This window comes from Rhinopithecus roxellana, chromosome 9, assembly GCF_007565055.1.
Source record: "Rhinopithecus roxellana isolate Shanxi Qingling chromosome 9, ASM756505v1, whole genome shotgun sequence".
Classification (NCBI taxonomy): domain Eukaryota; kingdom Metazoa; phylum Chordata; class Mammalia; order Primates; family Cercopithecidae; genus Rhinopithecus; species Rhinopithecus roxellana.
Window position 1 is genome coordinate 114,408,832 of NC_044557.1, and position 15,861 is coordinate 114,424,692.

At 48.1% G+C, this 15,861-nt stretch overlaps 1 protein-coding gene across 2 annotated transcripts in view; it reads left to right on the forward strand.

The window, feature by feature from the left end:
• Positions 1 to 15,861, forward strand: part of PTK2B (protein tyrosine kinase 2 beta) — a 136,531-nt gene that overhangs the window by 39,274 nt on the left and 81,396 nt on the right. The gene's annotated exons all lie outside the window — the stretch shown is intronic.

Here is a 15,861-nt window from a genome sequence, read left to right on the forward strand (position 1 = left end):
AAAGGGTAAACATAGCACATTTACAGTAACCGAGATGTGCTGAAAAGGGAAAAGCAGCCATGAAGAAAAGCTTTCAGGAGGTGAAATTTGAGGTGGGCTTTACCAAGAGGAGCCTTAGATAGGCAGAGATATGGAGATGTGGGGTAGGGAGACATTACGCTCAGTACTGCAGGGACTGAACAGAATTTTACCATGAATTCTTGAGCTACAGTTAAGCAAGCATTATTGACTTTCCCACTTTGACTACCTGCATATGGATGATCCCAGAACCTTCTAGCCCCATCTTCTCATCCTGACTTGATGAGTGGCCTCACCAACGTCCCATTGACAGGAGAAGATTGTAGGCAATATTTGCTGTTCTTCTAACTGGTTATCGATTCCTGTGGATTCCACCTTGGGACATCTTCCTTCATCTACTTCTTTTTCCTCATTATCGCCCCCATCTTGAGTAAGACACTACTTCTTCTTGCCAAAATCAATGCATTGGTCACTCGATTGCTGCCCCAGGGTTTCTTCCTGCAAATCTGTCCTATGTATAGCTGTGGGTAGTCACCTCTGTAAACCTTGACACTTCTGATGACATCTTCAGCAAGCCTCAGGCTTTCCTGCAGTTTTGCCCATATGCATTCTAAGTTTTGCTAACAGCTTTCAACCCACCTCTTCTTGTTTACAAACCTATCCAGCCTAGAAGGTCCAACTCATATCCTGCCTTTCCCATGAGGTGAAATTAACTTCCTTCACCCGTGCTGCTCCCCAGACAAAATTTCATGTCCCCTTCTCTTGCACTGACCACACTGTGCTGTGTGGTATTATTTGGTGGCAATATCTTTCTCTCCAACTTGGCTGTCAGTCCCTGGATCACTAATTTCTCCTTTTGTACTCTCTCTCGTCTGCCCACTGGGTGGGTACTCAAAGGTGTTTGTTGAATTGATTGTAGTCACAATTCCCACAGTTCATCCCTAGACCCATGACACCTTAACTTTGGCCTCTTTCTTTGGAAAAAGAAAGAATTTAGCAAGACAGGGACCTGCCTAAGCCTTGGTTTCTTTACTCTGCAATATGGCAAAGTTCTGTATGTTTCCTTGAGAGACAGTGTGGTATACTGGTTAAGGAAATAGGAAACAGATCTGCCATTTCTTACCTCTGTGCCATTGAGAGAGTTCCTTTAATCTCCTATGCCTCAGTTTCCCCATATGTAACATGGTAGCAGAATGACAATACCAACTTCTTTGTTTTGAGGATTAAATGAGTAAACATTTGTCACCGCTCATTAAAAATACCCCAAAGATATTTATTATTTTAAGGTTATTATGAGTAGTAGCCTTTGTTTTCTCCTAGAAGACAAAATGCACACACCTTAAAGCTAGGAGGGCCTGAGATGACCCTGGTGATGGGGACTGTTCCAGCCAGACATTGCTGGTAATTTACCTTCCTTTCAAAGGCTGTAAACTTGCTCCTCAGTTATGAAATAATGCAATGAAGGACTTCGGACTTAGCCAGTCCTGACAGAAGCATTTCAAACAAAACCACTAATCATACCTGATGTTTTTATTGTTTTCTGTTGACACCGCCCCAGAAACAGGAGGCCTCTGGCAGCCAGCCCTGGCATACCTGCCTCATCTCTTCTTGACATCACGTTTCAAAGAAGCTTCCTTGTCAAATAGGAGAAGGACCCACCTGCGCTACTTCCTGTGATTGACAGGAAATTCTGAAACCCAAAGAAGCAAATCATGGCTCTTGGGTCTTGGGGTGGCACAAGTCACTAGAAAATCTCACTCCAGTGCTGATCCTAGAATTAGTTCAGCCTCCTAAGGACAGATCCACCCCAGTACCTCCCACCCCTTCCATCTCTCCATCCCCCAGGGGGCGGCTGTCTACTTCTTTTAGGGCTTTGGACTAATGCCCCCAGTTCCCATCTTCTGAGGTTTTGTGCTAATCTTGTTTGTCTCCTATGTGTACAAAGCAATCACCAGGCAACATCCAGCTTCTAGATTTGGATGCCCAGGGTTCTTGTGGTGCTGTGTTGTCCTTTGCCTAATTAATTTTAGGAAGTCTTTCCACCAGCCAGATCATTATCTGCCAAAAATCCTATGGAGTCAGTTCTAGGCAGAAGCTGATCAGGCATCTGGGCATGGCAACAACTTCTAGCCTCTTCCTCTCACCACCTGGCCTCTTGCTCCCAGGAAGGTATTTCCTGAGCCAGGGTTCCTGTGCAGGTCAGTCTTTACAGTATGCAAATTTCTTGTGACCCAGCCCATTTCCCCCGAGGGAGGCAGGAAGTCCCTTTTGAAATTTCTGAGCACACACAATAGAGGCTGGGAGAGGACCAGCTCTGAGGTTCCCACTCAAGCATGTCAAGGGGTGTTTGTGGCTGAGTGGCTGTGTGTGGAGAGCAAAGGGCAATGCTGGGCTGGGGTAGGAGAGGGTGGAGAGGAGGGAGGAGGTGCAGCCTCAGACACAGGATTGGACTGAGAAAAGAGGATGCGGCAGAGGAGGAGGCCGAGTGTGGTGGCTCAGCTGGCACTGGAATGCTCAATGTGAGGAGGTAGGAGGTGCCTGAGACCAGGGTCTCTAGAGTTCTAGAAAAGCCTAGGCCTCTTCCATGTTTGGAGTCTCTCTGGATTAAGAAAGAAGGAGGAGAGAGAGAAATAGCCAAATAGGGCAGCAATATTATGATGTCATTTAAATGTTTACTTTCACCAATTAATAGTTTTAAACACACACGCACACATGCCACACACACACTGACTACGTGAATGGACTCATTGGGAAATAATGTCAAGGGTTCTTTGTCCTGTGAGGCCTGAGCCAAGTGGCCATCCTGGTTTTCGGGGCAGCCCAGCCCTGCCGAAGAGACCCTCCAGTGGTCACAGTGACAACTGGAGGGTATTCCGGGCTGTTGAACAAAAAGTCCAGAAAGTCCATGTGGACTGGGTCCATTTGGTCCTGCTGGGGATATTGAGGGACTGAACAGCCCATGTGCGGGGTGTCTGGGCTTGCTCACCTGTCCATGTTTAGCCAAGTGTCCATTTCAATAGGGAGGAAGGTGAGAGGCCCCCAGGACGATGGCCTTTCTTCTCAGTCACCCCAGATTAGTCCCCGGCAAATGCAGTGGGGCCTTGATGGGGAAAGTCCTTTCAGGGTTTGTATCAGTTTGTTTGCATTGTTGTAACAGAATATCCAGGCTGGGTGATTCATAAAGAAAAGAGGCTTGATCAGCTCATGGTTCTGCAGGCTGAACAAGCATGGCACCAACATCAGTTTGGCTTCTGGTGAGGCCTCAGGAAGCTTCCAATCATGGCGGAAGGGAAGAGGAGCTCTGTCTCACATGGCAAGAGAGAAGCAGGGGAGGTGCCAGCCTCCTTTTTAAACAACCAGATCTCACATGAACTCATTAAACTCATTACGTGTGGAAGGCACCATGCCATTCATAAAGGATCCACCGCATGACACAAACACCTCCCACAAGGCCCCACCTCCAACACTGGGAATCACATTTCAACAGAAAATTGGAGGGGATAAACATCTAAACCGTATCAGGGTCTCTTTGATTCCATAAGAGCCAGGGGACAAAGCAGGCCCCACGGAATAGGGGGCTGTGCAGTCAGGCCCAGGCTGGCCTGCTTTGGGAATGGGATGGGCCTCTATGGGCCCAAACTCACGCTGCCCTTGTTAGCAGATGTCAGATGGCCTAGGACCATCCTTTCTCTCTGCCGTGGAGTGAGTGCATGACAGATGGGTGGCTCCTATTAGAACTGATGCTCACATGGGTGAGGGAGGGGAACAGCTATGTCCCTAAATATCCTGCTCTCTTTACTTTCCTTCCCTTCCTTGACTGAACTTCAGGCAGGCTCTTCTGAGCCCTCTTTTTGGCTCCCCAGCCCTGCTCCTTGGCCTGCTAAGTGCCAGAAAGTCCAGCAAGAACCACCCTCTGACCCCGTACCCTGCCACCATTGCTACCTAACCAAATTCCCCTTAGGATTCGTCCCTCCACTGACTCCCTCACCCTGCCCACTGGCTGTGAATCGCCAGCTGTTCCCCTAGTGGTCGGAATTGAGTTCAGTCTCCCTCCCCTATTGCAATAGTCTTGGCCCTATTGCAATAACCTGGAAACAAGGCTTCCTGCCTGATTAACTTCACCTGGTGTGATTTTGCTCCTGATTACATGTGCAAGCACACACAAGCTCTTAACACAGACACTTAGCAAACCCGCTGGTTCCATCCCATTGTCTCATTATTTCTCCTGCTCCCAGCAACATTGCTTGAAAAGGATATTCAGGTCCAGGGAGAAGGAAGCCATCTGTGCCACTAGGCCATGGAGCTTCTGTCCAGGAACACTGACCACTCTTGCTGGGGCCTGGAGTGACGGCAGGGCCACACTCTGCTCTGTCATGTGCCAGCTCTGGGTCCTGGAGATCCTGGAAAGAACTAGGGCTGCCTTGGGCTAGGAAGGAGGAAGCAGGGGCAGGCGGGGCAGAGGTGGAAAGAGATCCAGGAATGTCTCCCCTCTCGGGGCCTTTCTCACTCCAGCCCTTGCGAAGGGCTGTTCTAACCTTGTTCCCTCAGCAGCAGTCTCTGTCATCAGGGGCGTTTCTCTGCATCTCTATTTTGGAGGTGCAGCTGGTTGCTTCTCAGAATAAACAGAGCTGTGATATTGTGTTGAAAGCAGAATGGATAACATATCTTCCTTATGCCCTCCCTCTTCCCCGTGTTTTCCAACCTCCGCTTCCCTCTTCTTAAAGGCCTTGCCCTAAGACCTCGACCTCCACACCCCCTGCCCTACAGCTTACCTTCTACCCTCTTATAATCACAGGATCCCTTCACTGGCACATAGTGGGACCTGAGATGACCAGGCCCTGTGCTGGGCTTGGGGGCTCCAGGGGCTTCTATCTGCAAAGAACCCAATGCCAAGTGACACAGGAGTTCATGTATTAAGAACTTAAGGCTGAGTGTGGTGACTCACACCTGTAATTCCAGCACTTTGGGAGGCCGAGGCGGGTGGATCACTTGAGGTCAGGAGTTCGAGAGCAGCCTGGCCAACATGGCAAACCCCCATCTCTACTAAAAATACAAAAATTAGCCAGGTGTGGTGGTGGGTGCCTGTTGTCCCAGCTACTGGGGAGGCTGAGGCAGGAGAATTGCTTGAATCCAGGAGGCAGAGGCTGTGGTGAGCCGAGATCATGCCACTGTACTTCAGCCTGGGTGACAGAATGAGACTCCATCTCAAAAACAAAAGAACTGAAGTCAAGGCTGAGTGTGGTAGCTTATGCCTGAAATCCCAGCACTTTGAGAGACCAAGGATCACCTGAGGGCAGGAGTTTGAGACTAGCCTGGCCAACATGGTAAAACCCCCTCTCTACTAAAAATATAGAAAAACTAGCCAAAAATGGTGGCATGAGCCTGTAATCCCAACTACTTGGGAGGCTGAGGCAGGAGAAGAGCTTGAGCTTGGGAGGCGGAGGTTGCAGTGAGCTGAGATCATGCCACTGCACTTCAACCTGGGTAACAGAGTGAGACTCCATCTCAAAAAAGAAAGAAAGAACTTAAGTCAGAGATTATCAGAGCTGGTCCAGCATTCTGCTTCAGTGAGGCAACAGAGGTCTCCATTGAGGATGTGTTGGGCTCAGGGTCTCAGAGCTCCTGGGAGTTCAGGTAGTAGCCATAACATTCTGTGCAGTTTTCCTCGTACCTGGCTATATCATTATCAGAACAGAACAACAACTGTGTTGTATTGAAATTAGTGAAAGGGAGCTCCATGCTGCAAGAGACAGAGAAATCAGACCATTGTTTGTCTTGGACAAAGCAGATGTGCACTACCCAGTGGATTTATGGACTGAGATGGCTTTTAGGAAGAACAGGGCAATCAGGGATACTTTCTGGATACCAGAGGGTGGGAAGGTTTAATCATTAAGGAGCAAATGAAGAGACTTGTATATGTGGCCACATTCAAGGCCAAGTTATTAGCTTACTCTTTTGTAAACCAGTAAGTCTGACAGTGTGCGAAGGCCCATGCATATCACTCACCTCCTCTGTGGTCTATCCAGAGCCCTTCCATTACGGCCTTCATCCTTTCCCTCTCTTGTCCCTTACCTGTGGTTAGTATGATTTCCCTTTTGTGAAATGTGCTTAACTCCACTCACCACCCATCCTCTATCTGCCGATCTGCTGTGTAGCTTCACCCACGTGAGGCTCAAGAGCAATGCAGAATGCAAGGACACGGAGTTCCTGGAAACTAGATATGTTGCCTCACGACCTTCCTCTACCCAGGCCCAAGTGTGGTCAGCCTCATCTTGCTCTGTGGTCTCACTTCTCAGCCTGTGCATCGATCTTTTCCCCGTGTTACCTGAAAGCAACTCTATGAAAAGAGGATGATCTGAGACTTCAGTGGGTTTCCTCTCTTGATTTTCTCCTACTTTTAAAGAGAAAACTGTAGTGAGACTCTCGAGTTAGTCTTTTTGGTTTGTTTGTTTGTTTGTTTGTTTGTTTGTTTATTTATTTTTGAGGCAGAGTTGCCCAGGCTGGAGGGCAGTGGTGCAGTCTCGGCTTACTGCAGCCTCTGCTTCCCAGGTTCAAATGATCCTTCCACCTCAGCCTCCCAAGCAGATGGGGCTACAGGTGCTTGCCACCACACCCAGCCATTTTTTATATTTTTAGTAGAGACCGGGTTTTGCTATGTTGGCCACGCTGGTCTCAAAGTCCTGGCCTCAAGTGATCCACCTGCCTCAGCCTCCCAAATGCTGGGATTACAAGCACCACACCTGGCCCCAAGTTAGTCTTTATAAGCCCTGGTGGACTGTCCAGGAGTAAAACTGTCAGCCTGGGGGTAGCTTGGGCTTGCTGAGCATTGAGGGAGCTACACAGAGGGCATTCTTGCTGGCTGAGAGAGTTGTAGTTGTGAATGCCAAGGTCAGGGGCTGGAGGCGGACCTGGTTCTTCCATGCACACTGGGAGTGGGCATAGGGTGAAGAATGTGAGTTTTGAACTCAAGGGACTTGGAGGTATGTCTCAGCTCTACCATTTCTTAGCTCTGTTACCTTGGGCTGGTTATTTATTGTCCTTGAGATTCCATTTTCTCATCTGTAATATGGGAATATAAACAGAATCTCTTTTTATTTTATATATATATATTTTGAGACAGAGTCTTACTCTGACATCCAGGCTGGAGTGCAGTGACGCAGTCTTGGCTCACTGCAACCTCCGCCTCCTGAGTTCAAGCAATTCTCCTGCCTCAGCATCCCGAGTAGCTGGAATTACAGGCATGCACCACCATGCCTGGCTAATTTTTGTATTTTTAGTAGAGATGGGATTTCACCATGTTGGCCATGCTGGTCTCGAGCTCCTGACCTCAGGTAATCTGCCCACCTTGGCCCTTCAAAGTGCTGAGATTACGGGCATGAGCCACTGTGCCCGGCCAACAGAATCTTTTTTAAAGAAGAGTTCATTTCTTGATTTCAGGAATAATCTACTGAGCACCTCGTCTGTGCCAGGCACCGATCCAGGCAGAGGCACGTGTCCTGGGAAGGACCAATATGGTGCTTGAGCTAGAGATACTCATATGTTCTGCAAGGGGAATAGGGTATTATGTGGATTGCATAAGAAAGCACATATGCATTGCTTGACCCCATGACTGATACATACAAAGCACTCGATAAATAGTAGTTGCTATTGTTATTATATTCTACACTAGAAATATGATATAAACGTGGTCAGTGAGCCAGAAGAGGAGCTTTCATTTGATAAAATTTTCAGTTTCTTCCTCAAAGGTGTAACTGTCTTTTGATTAAAGTGAGTGTATTAGTCCAAGTTCCCCTGAGAAACAAGATGTAGAGATGTCTATAAAGAGATTTATTATAAGGAATTGGCACACAGGAGTATGGAGACTGGCTAGTCCCAAGATCTACAGTCGGCAGGCTCAAGACCCGGGAAGAGTTAATGTTTCAGTTTGATTCTGAAGGCAAGAAAAAGCTGGTGTCCCAGTTGGAGGGCCCTCAGGCAGGAGGAATTCCCTCTTACTCGGTAGGTGGGTCAGCCTTTTGTTCTATTTAGGCCTTCAACTGATTGGATGAGGCCCATTCACATTAGGGAGGTCGATCCACTTTACTCAGTCTACCAACTCAAAAGCTAATCTCATGCAAAAATACCCTCACAGCTCACCCAGAATAATGTTCGACCAAATATCTGGGTACTCCATAGCCCAGTCAAGTTGACACAGAAAATTAACCACCACAGGGAGCAATGGCCAGAGGACATCATAGCTGAGACAGCCTAGAGAAGAGCTGAGGACACCTGGGCTGTGCTGGCAACCACCTTGTTCTGGAGGGGAGGATAACCCTAGCTGAGGTTGGGACAGAGGATGCAAACTAGTGGTCCTGGAACTTGATCCAATCCAAAGATGTGTTTTTGTTAGCTTATACTGTTTTGTAAATCTGCATTAGCATTTAAAGATTAGAGAGTTCATATACAAAGTTTAAATTTCCAGCTTCTCTTGAAAGACTAGAAGTGGCCCCATATAGATCAAGCATCCATTCTCACAAGGCAAGCATCAGCTGAACCAAAGCCACAGTTGCCCCCTTAGCCCAGATACCCACTGTCCTATTGGCTTAGGCTCCACCAGCCATGCCTGATGGGCTTCACTCATGCACGTTACCACTGCTGCTGCTTTAGGAGAAAAGACACCCAGGCCCAAACATCCGGGCCCTGCCCCTGCCACAGTGGGGAGCCCATGGCAGCAGCATGCTGTGTTCTGTCTGTGGGAGCACAGCAGGGAGGCAGCATGAGCCTGTGTTCAAAGCACACATCAGACATCTTACTCCCTAGTCCCTGCACAGACTTCTCCAACAAGCTGCTGTCTAAAGTGTTCTCTGTGACCAGAGTCTTCGCATAGTTCTTTGCCTGGGGAGGGGACTTGGGCAGTGGTGGGAAAACTCTGTCCCCTCCAACTAGAAAGTAGCTAAACAACTGGAGAGAATTGGCCTCAGGCAAGCAGCTGGGAGAGGACCCGTTGCTCCTCCCTGCCTCTATATTGTGTAAGTTTATCCCAACTTTTCAAACTTAGAGCTGGGTGTGGTGGCACACACCTATAGCTCTAGCTACTTGGGAGGCTGAGGCAGGAGAATCACTTGAGGCCAGAAGTTGGAGGTTACAGTGAGCTATGATCACACTACTGCACTCTAGCCTGGGTGACACAGTGAGACTCTGTCTCTAAAATAATTTTTTTTTAAAAATTGGAGATTTCACATTAAAACTCTCATGAAAAACCAGCAGTGGTCATATGGAGGTCAGGCATCTTTTCAGGGCAGGGTGTCTTCTTCTGGTTTAAAGCAGGAGATGCCCTGAGAGAAGAGCCTTGGGATCGGATCTTCAAGAGCCACAGAATAGTGAAAAATATGCCTCTTGAACAAGAGGTGTTTAGGTGGGAGAAGAAAAACCTCTAGGGAACCCAGAGCTGCTGCTTATAAAAAGCTGAGGAGACATCGCAAGGAGGAGGTATTGAACCAACCCTGCATGACCCCAGAGGGCAGAAGTCCAAGCAGGGACCAACAGCAGTAAGAAAGCAGGCTTGCGGTGAGTATAATCCAGGCTTTTCCACCAAGGAGAGCTCCTTGGAAGTGGGAACGCCCATACATAGGGGGTAAATCGCCAGGCTGAGGAGCAGCAGGGGCTGCACATTGGGGCTTCTAAGCCTTTTTCATGTGCAGTGCACATAGACAATAGAAGTGTTTGCAGGGCACACAAAAAGTAGACTGGCAGGGATTGGAAACACTAAAGGGGACTGCATTTAAGCCTAAAGGTTCCAACCATGGACGTAACAGGTCCAACCATGGCTGGCCTGTTTTGAGGATACTTGGGATTTGTTTTAATCCGGTATGGTAAGACATGCAGATGCAGAGATGACTGTCATGAAGGAAGAAGTTCACATTCACAGACCCCTCACAACAGGAGTCCTAGCACACCACACAGGGCCCCGTGGGGCAGTACAGGTGGGTCAGGAGGCAGAGAGAATGAGAAAAAATGTAAGCAGGAGCATTTATTGTGATTTCCATGGGAAGGAACATGAAACAGCATAGCAGGTTTAGGATTGGCTCATCTGAATAATTTCAGCAGGCTCTGGGCTCTCGCATAGACACTGTCCCCAGTTACCTGGTACCTACCCTGGGGTGATTAGGACAGATGGATAGTGGCCTCCAGTGTGAGTGTGACAAGAGGCGATTGCGAGTGTGGGCTCTGGATGGGTTGGTTTACATATATGAAAGGCAGCTGTCAGAAACTGGCTGGCCCTGGGAGAATCAGTCCCTCCAGGGTCAGTGCGGCCCCATGTCAAAGCATCAAATGTAGAAACCAGAAAACATGGTTATTACAAAGCCTGGCCCACATGCCCTTGAGGGCTGAGGGGATGAGTTTGCCCAGGTGTGCCAGATGTGAAGCACTGCACTACGTGATGTCTACGATTCCTTTCAGCCCTGAGATGCTGTAAATCTAATAGCATAGTGAGCTGGAAATGACTTGAGAGTCCAGTCTTATCTCCTCTTTGAACAGAGGAGACCTGAGTCCAAAGAGCTGAACCAACTTGATTAGTCTTATGATGGATTATAAAGTGGGGCTGGAACTCAAGGTTTTCCCACCATCCTGTGAGGCTGGAAGGGGCTGATGGGTGTGGCACGGCATCTTCATCAATGTGATCTCACAATCACGAGGGGGACATGGGCTCAGGAGTGCCCAGGCGGCAGCATAGGGCATTTCTGGGGCAGAAGGAAGATGTGGGCAGTAGCACAGTCCCTGCCAGACCAGTGAGGCCCTCCTGAATCCCCTTACCCTGTCCTGGACATGTAGGGAACTCAGAGCCTAAGGTCTTAGAGCCAGGATGTAGCCTGGGATGAGGAGACCTCAATCTGGTCTCAGCTTTGCCCTGAACCAAGTGTCTGACTTGGGCAGTTGAGTTTTCCTCTCTGGTGTCACCCTTCCCAACGGTCATCCAGTCATTTCCAAAGCATGCCATCATCATTTCTGTTCAAATAAAGATCCCTTTGCCCCACCCCCTACTTCTGACCTATAGGTCCAGGGCAGAACACATGTGTTTCTAATGATTTCCCTTGAGGAGCATCCAGGTTCTAGGATCCACTGGACCCTTCCAGTATTAAATCCTACAATGCTCTGAGTGACTGCCTCCCAGTCATAAGCTACTAGGTAGTGAAGGGCTGGGAACCAGACCCCACATTTCCTGCCTCCAGGGGCCGTGTTCTTTCCCTGTTCCATGTGCCTCTCCCCAGCGGACACCTCCCTCCTCCCCAGTTATGCACGGGTGCACCCAGCTATATAGAAGTGTGTCGTGTCCACTTATGTCTGGTTTAGTATTCTGCCTGTACGACCTGTTTGTTCTCAGAAGGGTCGTGGGCTGCACTGGTGAGCAGGGTACCCTGTGTTCTGGAGCCTTCATTCCCCTCACCAGGCTCACGGCCATGCAGTTAGGCACTTGACACATGATGCCAATGTTGACAACCAAGAATAGAACCCAAGAGTGGGAGGTTAGTCTGCTCAGCAGTACTGTGGGATGAAGAGGTTTGTGGTTGCCACCTCAGCTCGAGGCTGAGCAGAGACCAGAGCTCAGAATGTACCAAGCATCAGACAGGAGCCCCAGGTGTGGGCTGCAAAGCTGTGGGAGAGAGTCCAGGGGTGTGTTACCTTCAAAGCCCATTCAGGTCTAAAGTCCTCATAACCCAAGACCTAGACCCAGATAGCAGGGAGCTGCAGAGTGGTTTCAGGCCAGGCCAATCTGGGCAGGACCAATAGGCTTGGCTGCCCCCACCCCAACTAGTGCCATTGGCTCTTCTCAGAGGAAGCAGTCTTTGGAGACTTCTGGTGATCATTACTGGTGTCAGCAGATCTTGTCCAAATTGATTGCTGTGGGCTTCTTGAGGTTGGGACTAAAATGTGTCTGAGCAGCAGGTGGACCTGGACTGGAATGATCTTGAACCATGCAAACCCTCATGTTTCTTTTTGTCAGAGGCATGTGAACCAGAGTAACTCCATCTTAAAGGAGCTAGGTGAAATGAGGCTGACACCTATTGTGTTGCATTCCCAGACGGTTAAGGCATTCTAAGTCACAGGGTGAGATAGGAAGTCAGCACACGATACAGGTCATAAAGACCTTGCTGATAAAACAGGTTGCAGTAAAGAAGTCAGCCAAAACCCACCAAAACCAAGATGGCCACGAGAATGTCCTCTGGTCATCCTCACTGCTACACTCCCACCAGTGCCGTGACAGTTTACAAATGCCATGGAAATGTCAGGAAATTACCCTAATTTAAAATTTCTGGTCTAAAAAGGGGAGGCATGAATAATCCACCCTTTGTTTAGCATGTATTCAAGAAATAACTATAAAAATGGGCAAACAGCAGCCTTCAGAACTGCTCTGTCTATGGAGTAGCCATTCTCTTATTCCTTTACTTTCTTAATAAACTTGCTTTCACTTTATGGACTTGCCCTGAATTCTTTCTTGCGTGAGATCCAAGAAACCTCTCTTGGGGTCTGAATCAGGACCCCTTTCCTATAATATTTTCACTTCTGTGTTTAGAACCAGAGACTTACTGTGTAAAGTGGGAGTGAGAAGGGTACAACTCGTGTCTCACAGCTCCAGAGGCAGAGCTGGCCCCTGCGGGTAAAAAGTGTAGAAAAACTCCTTTAACATATCCTCAGAAAGACCTCTCTGGTACTGAAAACCATCCAGAAATGGAATAGATAGGTTGTTTTTGCCAAAAGGGGCCCCTGTCATTGAAATATGCAGATGCTTGAAGGAACCAGAGGAACTCAGGTGATCTGTGATTACGGCCAACACTCAGAGTTGGGGATGTGTAGTTTACCACGTACATTACAGATATTATTTTCATTAATGTTCACAACAGTTCTGGGAAAGATAGTGCTAAGATGCCCAACTTTTATGGGTGAGTACACTGAGGTTCAGGGAGGTAATGGGATTTGTCCCAGATGATTTGACTGGGCCAGGACAGAGCTCCAAAAATGTGCTTGTTTCATGCCAGTGTGATAAGAACTTTGTGCACCTGGCATCCTTCTTTGGCTGCCATGGGGAGGTCTTAGTTCTGGGCCTGATTCTGTCTCCAGCTGAGTGTGGTCTTAACCCTCTCTGAGCCAGTGTCTCCTTCCTGTAAAGGGGCCAGGACCACCTCTGGAGGGAGGAGAGAAGACAGAGAGCTAGTGCTCTGTGAGCTCTCTGTCACATGCACTGCCTGTGTCACAGGAGGGTATTTTTACTGAAGGGCGCCATTACATTAAAATGGAGACTCCATTTCTAAACAGGTGGGCACATTAGCTCTAGCTGGAAAGAGCCTCTCCCAAGAACACAGTTCACAGGTAAAGATCAGGAGGTGTTGGGTGCAAGTGGAGAAGGTTCTGGAAAATGTAAACCTCCTCCTCTACTTAATACTATTCCTGGCGTCACCTGCCTAGTCAGTCCTCAAGGGATTACTTGAAAGCTAGCATCCCCCAGGGCATTTACTTTGGGGAAGGGAACATCCCTACCTTCAGTTCCCTCACTTGTAAAACCAAGGGAAGTAAAAACAAATTATCTGACATGCCCTTTAGCTCTGGTTCCTACCATTGGTGAGTTTACAATCTTAGTTGTTACTTTTCTCTTTTATCAATATCTCCTCCTATCTTTTTCTTTCTTTTCTGCTTTTCTCTCCCTCACCTTTTTTTCCCTCCACTATCTCATATCTCCCTCAACCACCAAGGTCTCTCCTTGTAGCTAATGAGTTTAGCTCCCAGAATTATAGACCAAGACAACGATCCTGGAAGCATCAAGTCTAGTCCAGGGGCTTTAGCCCAGACTTTAAGGAATCCAAGGCTGTGGTGAGGGATTCAAGGGGGTTCTGCAATTATGGAAGTATTTTCAGCCAAACAATGAAGAAATAAACCACTTCAGGAGCTGAATGATCACTTTAAACAGTACGAAATACTCATATGTGCAATGCTTTGTTGGAAGAACATCCCTCTCACCTAATCCCCTCACTTTTTAGATGAGAAAAGCTGAGTTCAGATAGATAAGGTGATGGATCCAAGTTACCCGAGTGTCGCTCTGGGGTTTAAGTTGCATGTGATTCAAAAGAGTGTAAAATTTTACAGCTTCTCCGTGTGTGTGTGTGTGTGTGTGTGTGTGTGTGTGTGTGTACACAAGGCAATCAGAACATTCTGTCAATAGAAGCAGAAAAGTAGAACTTGGTTCCTTCTGGGGCTCCTGAAAACTGGGGTGTAGACATAACCCGCACACTCCCCTCCTACCGGCTTCATCTTGCTCCCTTTCCCCTAGTGGAGCTGGGGGAGAGCAGCACACAGTTCCCCTCCTCACTGGCTGTCTTCTCCCTGCTGCTTCTCGTCTGCGGTGAGGCTGTGGAGAAGTGGGTTGCTGTTCTTTTTTCTGACTTCCTGTGTGCTTCAGAAACCTCAATGAACAAAGAGCTAAAGGAAGAAAGGGCCCCGGAACCGTTATGCCAAACATAGACTCACATCCGACATGGGGGAGCTGGATGCCTGATTTTTATAGAGATGAAACCCAGGATTCAGGATTCCGACTGCCCTGTTCCCAACGTGGCTGCATGGGGAACGTCAGTGCTTGGGAGCTGGAAGTAGGTCGCAGGCTTCTCATTCTTTTCAGGCTTAGGTCTAATGTATTTAAAGAGGTAGCCGAAGTGAGTCTTTAGAGTATGTATCATTGAAATCAAACCAACATTAAAAGGAAACACTTAATTTCCTGTCTACAACCACTGTTTTTTGTTTGGTTTTGCAGACAGGGTCTCATTCTGTCGCCCAGGCTGGAGTGCAATGGCACGGTCATAGCTCACTGAGCTTTGAACTCCTGGGCCACCTCACCTACCTGGGTAGCTGGGACTACAGGCACGTGCCACCATGCCAGGGTCTTTTTTAAAATTTTTTGTAGAGATAGGAGTCTTGCCTGTGGCCCAGGCTGGTCTCAAACTTCTGGGCTCAAGTGATCCACCCACCTTGGCCTCCCAAAGTGCTGGGATTACATGCGTGAGCCACCACACCCAGCCTACCACAACTGTTTTAATTTCTCTGTTTTCCCTCAGTGTACAACTCAGCTGTAACCATAGGAGCATATTTCCATAGATAATTTGCATATAATCTTTGAAGTTTTCATAATCCCTTAATTGAATATACCTAAGTAGTCTCCTTATTACTTACCTTTTAGCACACACAAGTTAATTTACGAGTGAGTCTCTGCATCCAGGTGAGAACAGCATCGCAGGGAAAACCTGTGCCTTTTTTTTTTGAGATAGAGTCTAAAAAAACTGGACTGCAATGGCACGATCTTGGCTCACTGCAATCTCCGCCTCCTGGGCTCAAGCGATTCTCCCCCCTCAGCCTCTCGAGCTGGGATTACAGGCACATGTCACCACGGCCAGCTAATTTTTTTGTATTTTAGTAGAGACAGGGTTTCACCACGTTGTCCAGGGTGGTTTCAAACTCCTGAGCTCAGGCAATCCACCTGCCTCGGCCTCCCAAAGTGCTGGTATTACAGGTGTGAGCCACCGCGCCTGGCCCTGTGCTTTTTTTGATGTTGTTTTTGTTTTTGTTGTTTGTTGTTGTTTGGACGGCACATTGCTGAGCTTTCTGTCCATAAGCTCCTGTTCTCAGGGCCTTGCTACTCACATTATGATCCATAGGAGACTCTCAGGGTCGGTCTTTCTCTGCCCAGCCCTGGCTTCCTGGTGCTGTGTTCATGTCTGATTTTGGATCCCGGAGACCTTTTTCTCCTACCATTCTTCCAAAAGGGTAACAGTCATTCTGTGACCTTGCTCAGGAAATTTTCAGCTGGGTTTTCCCTTTGTA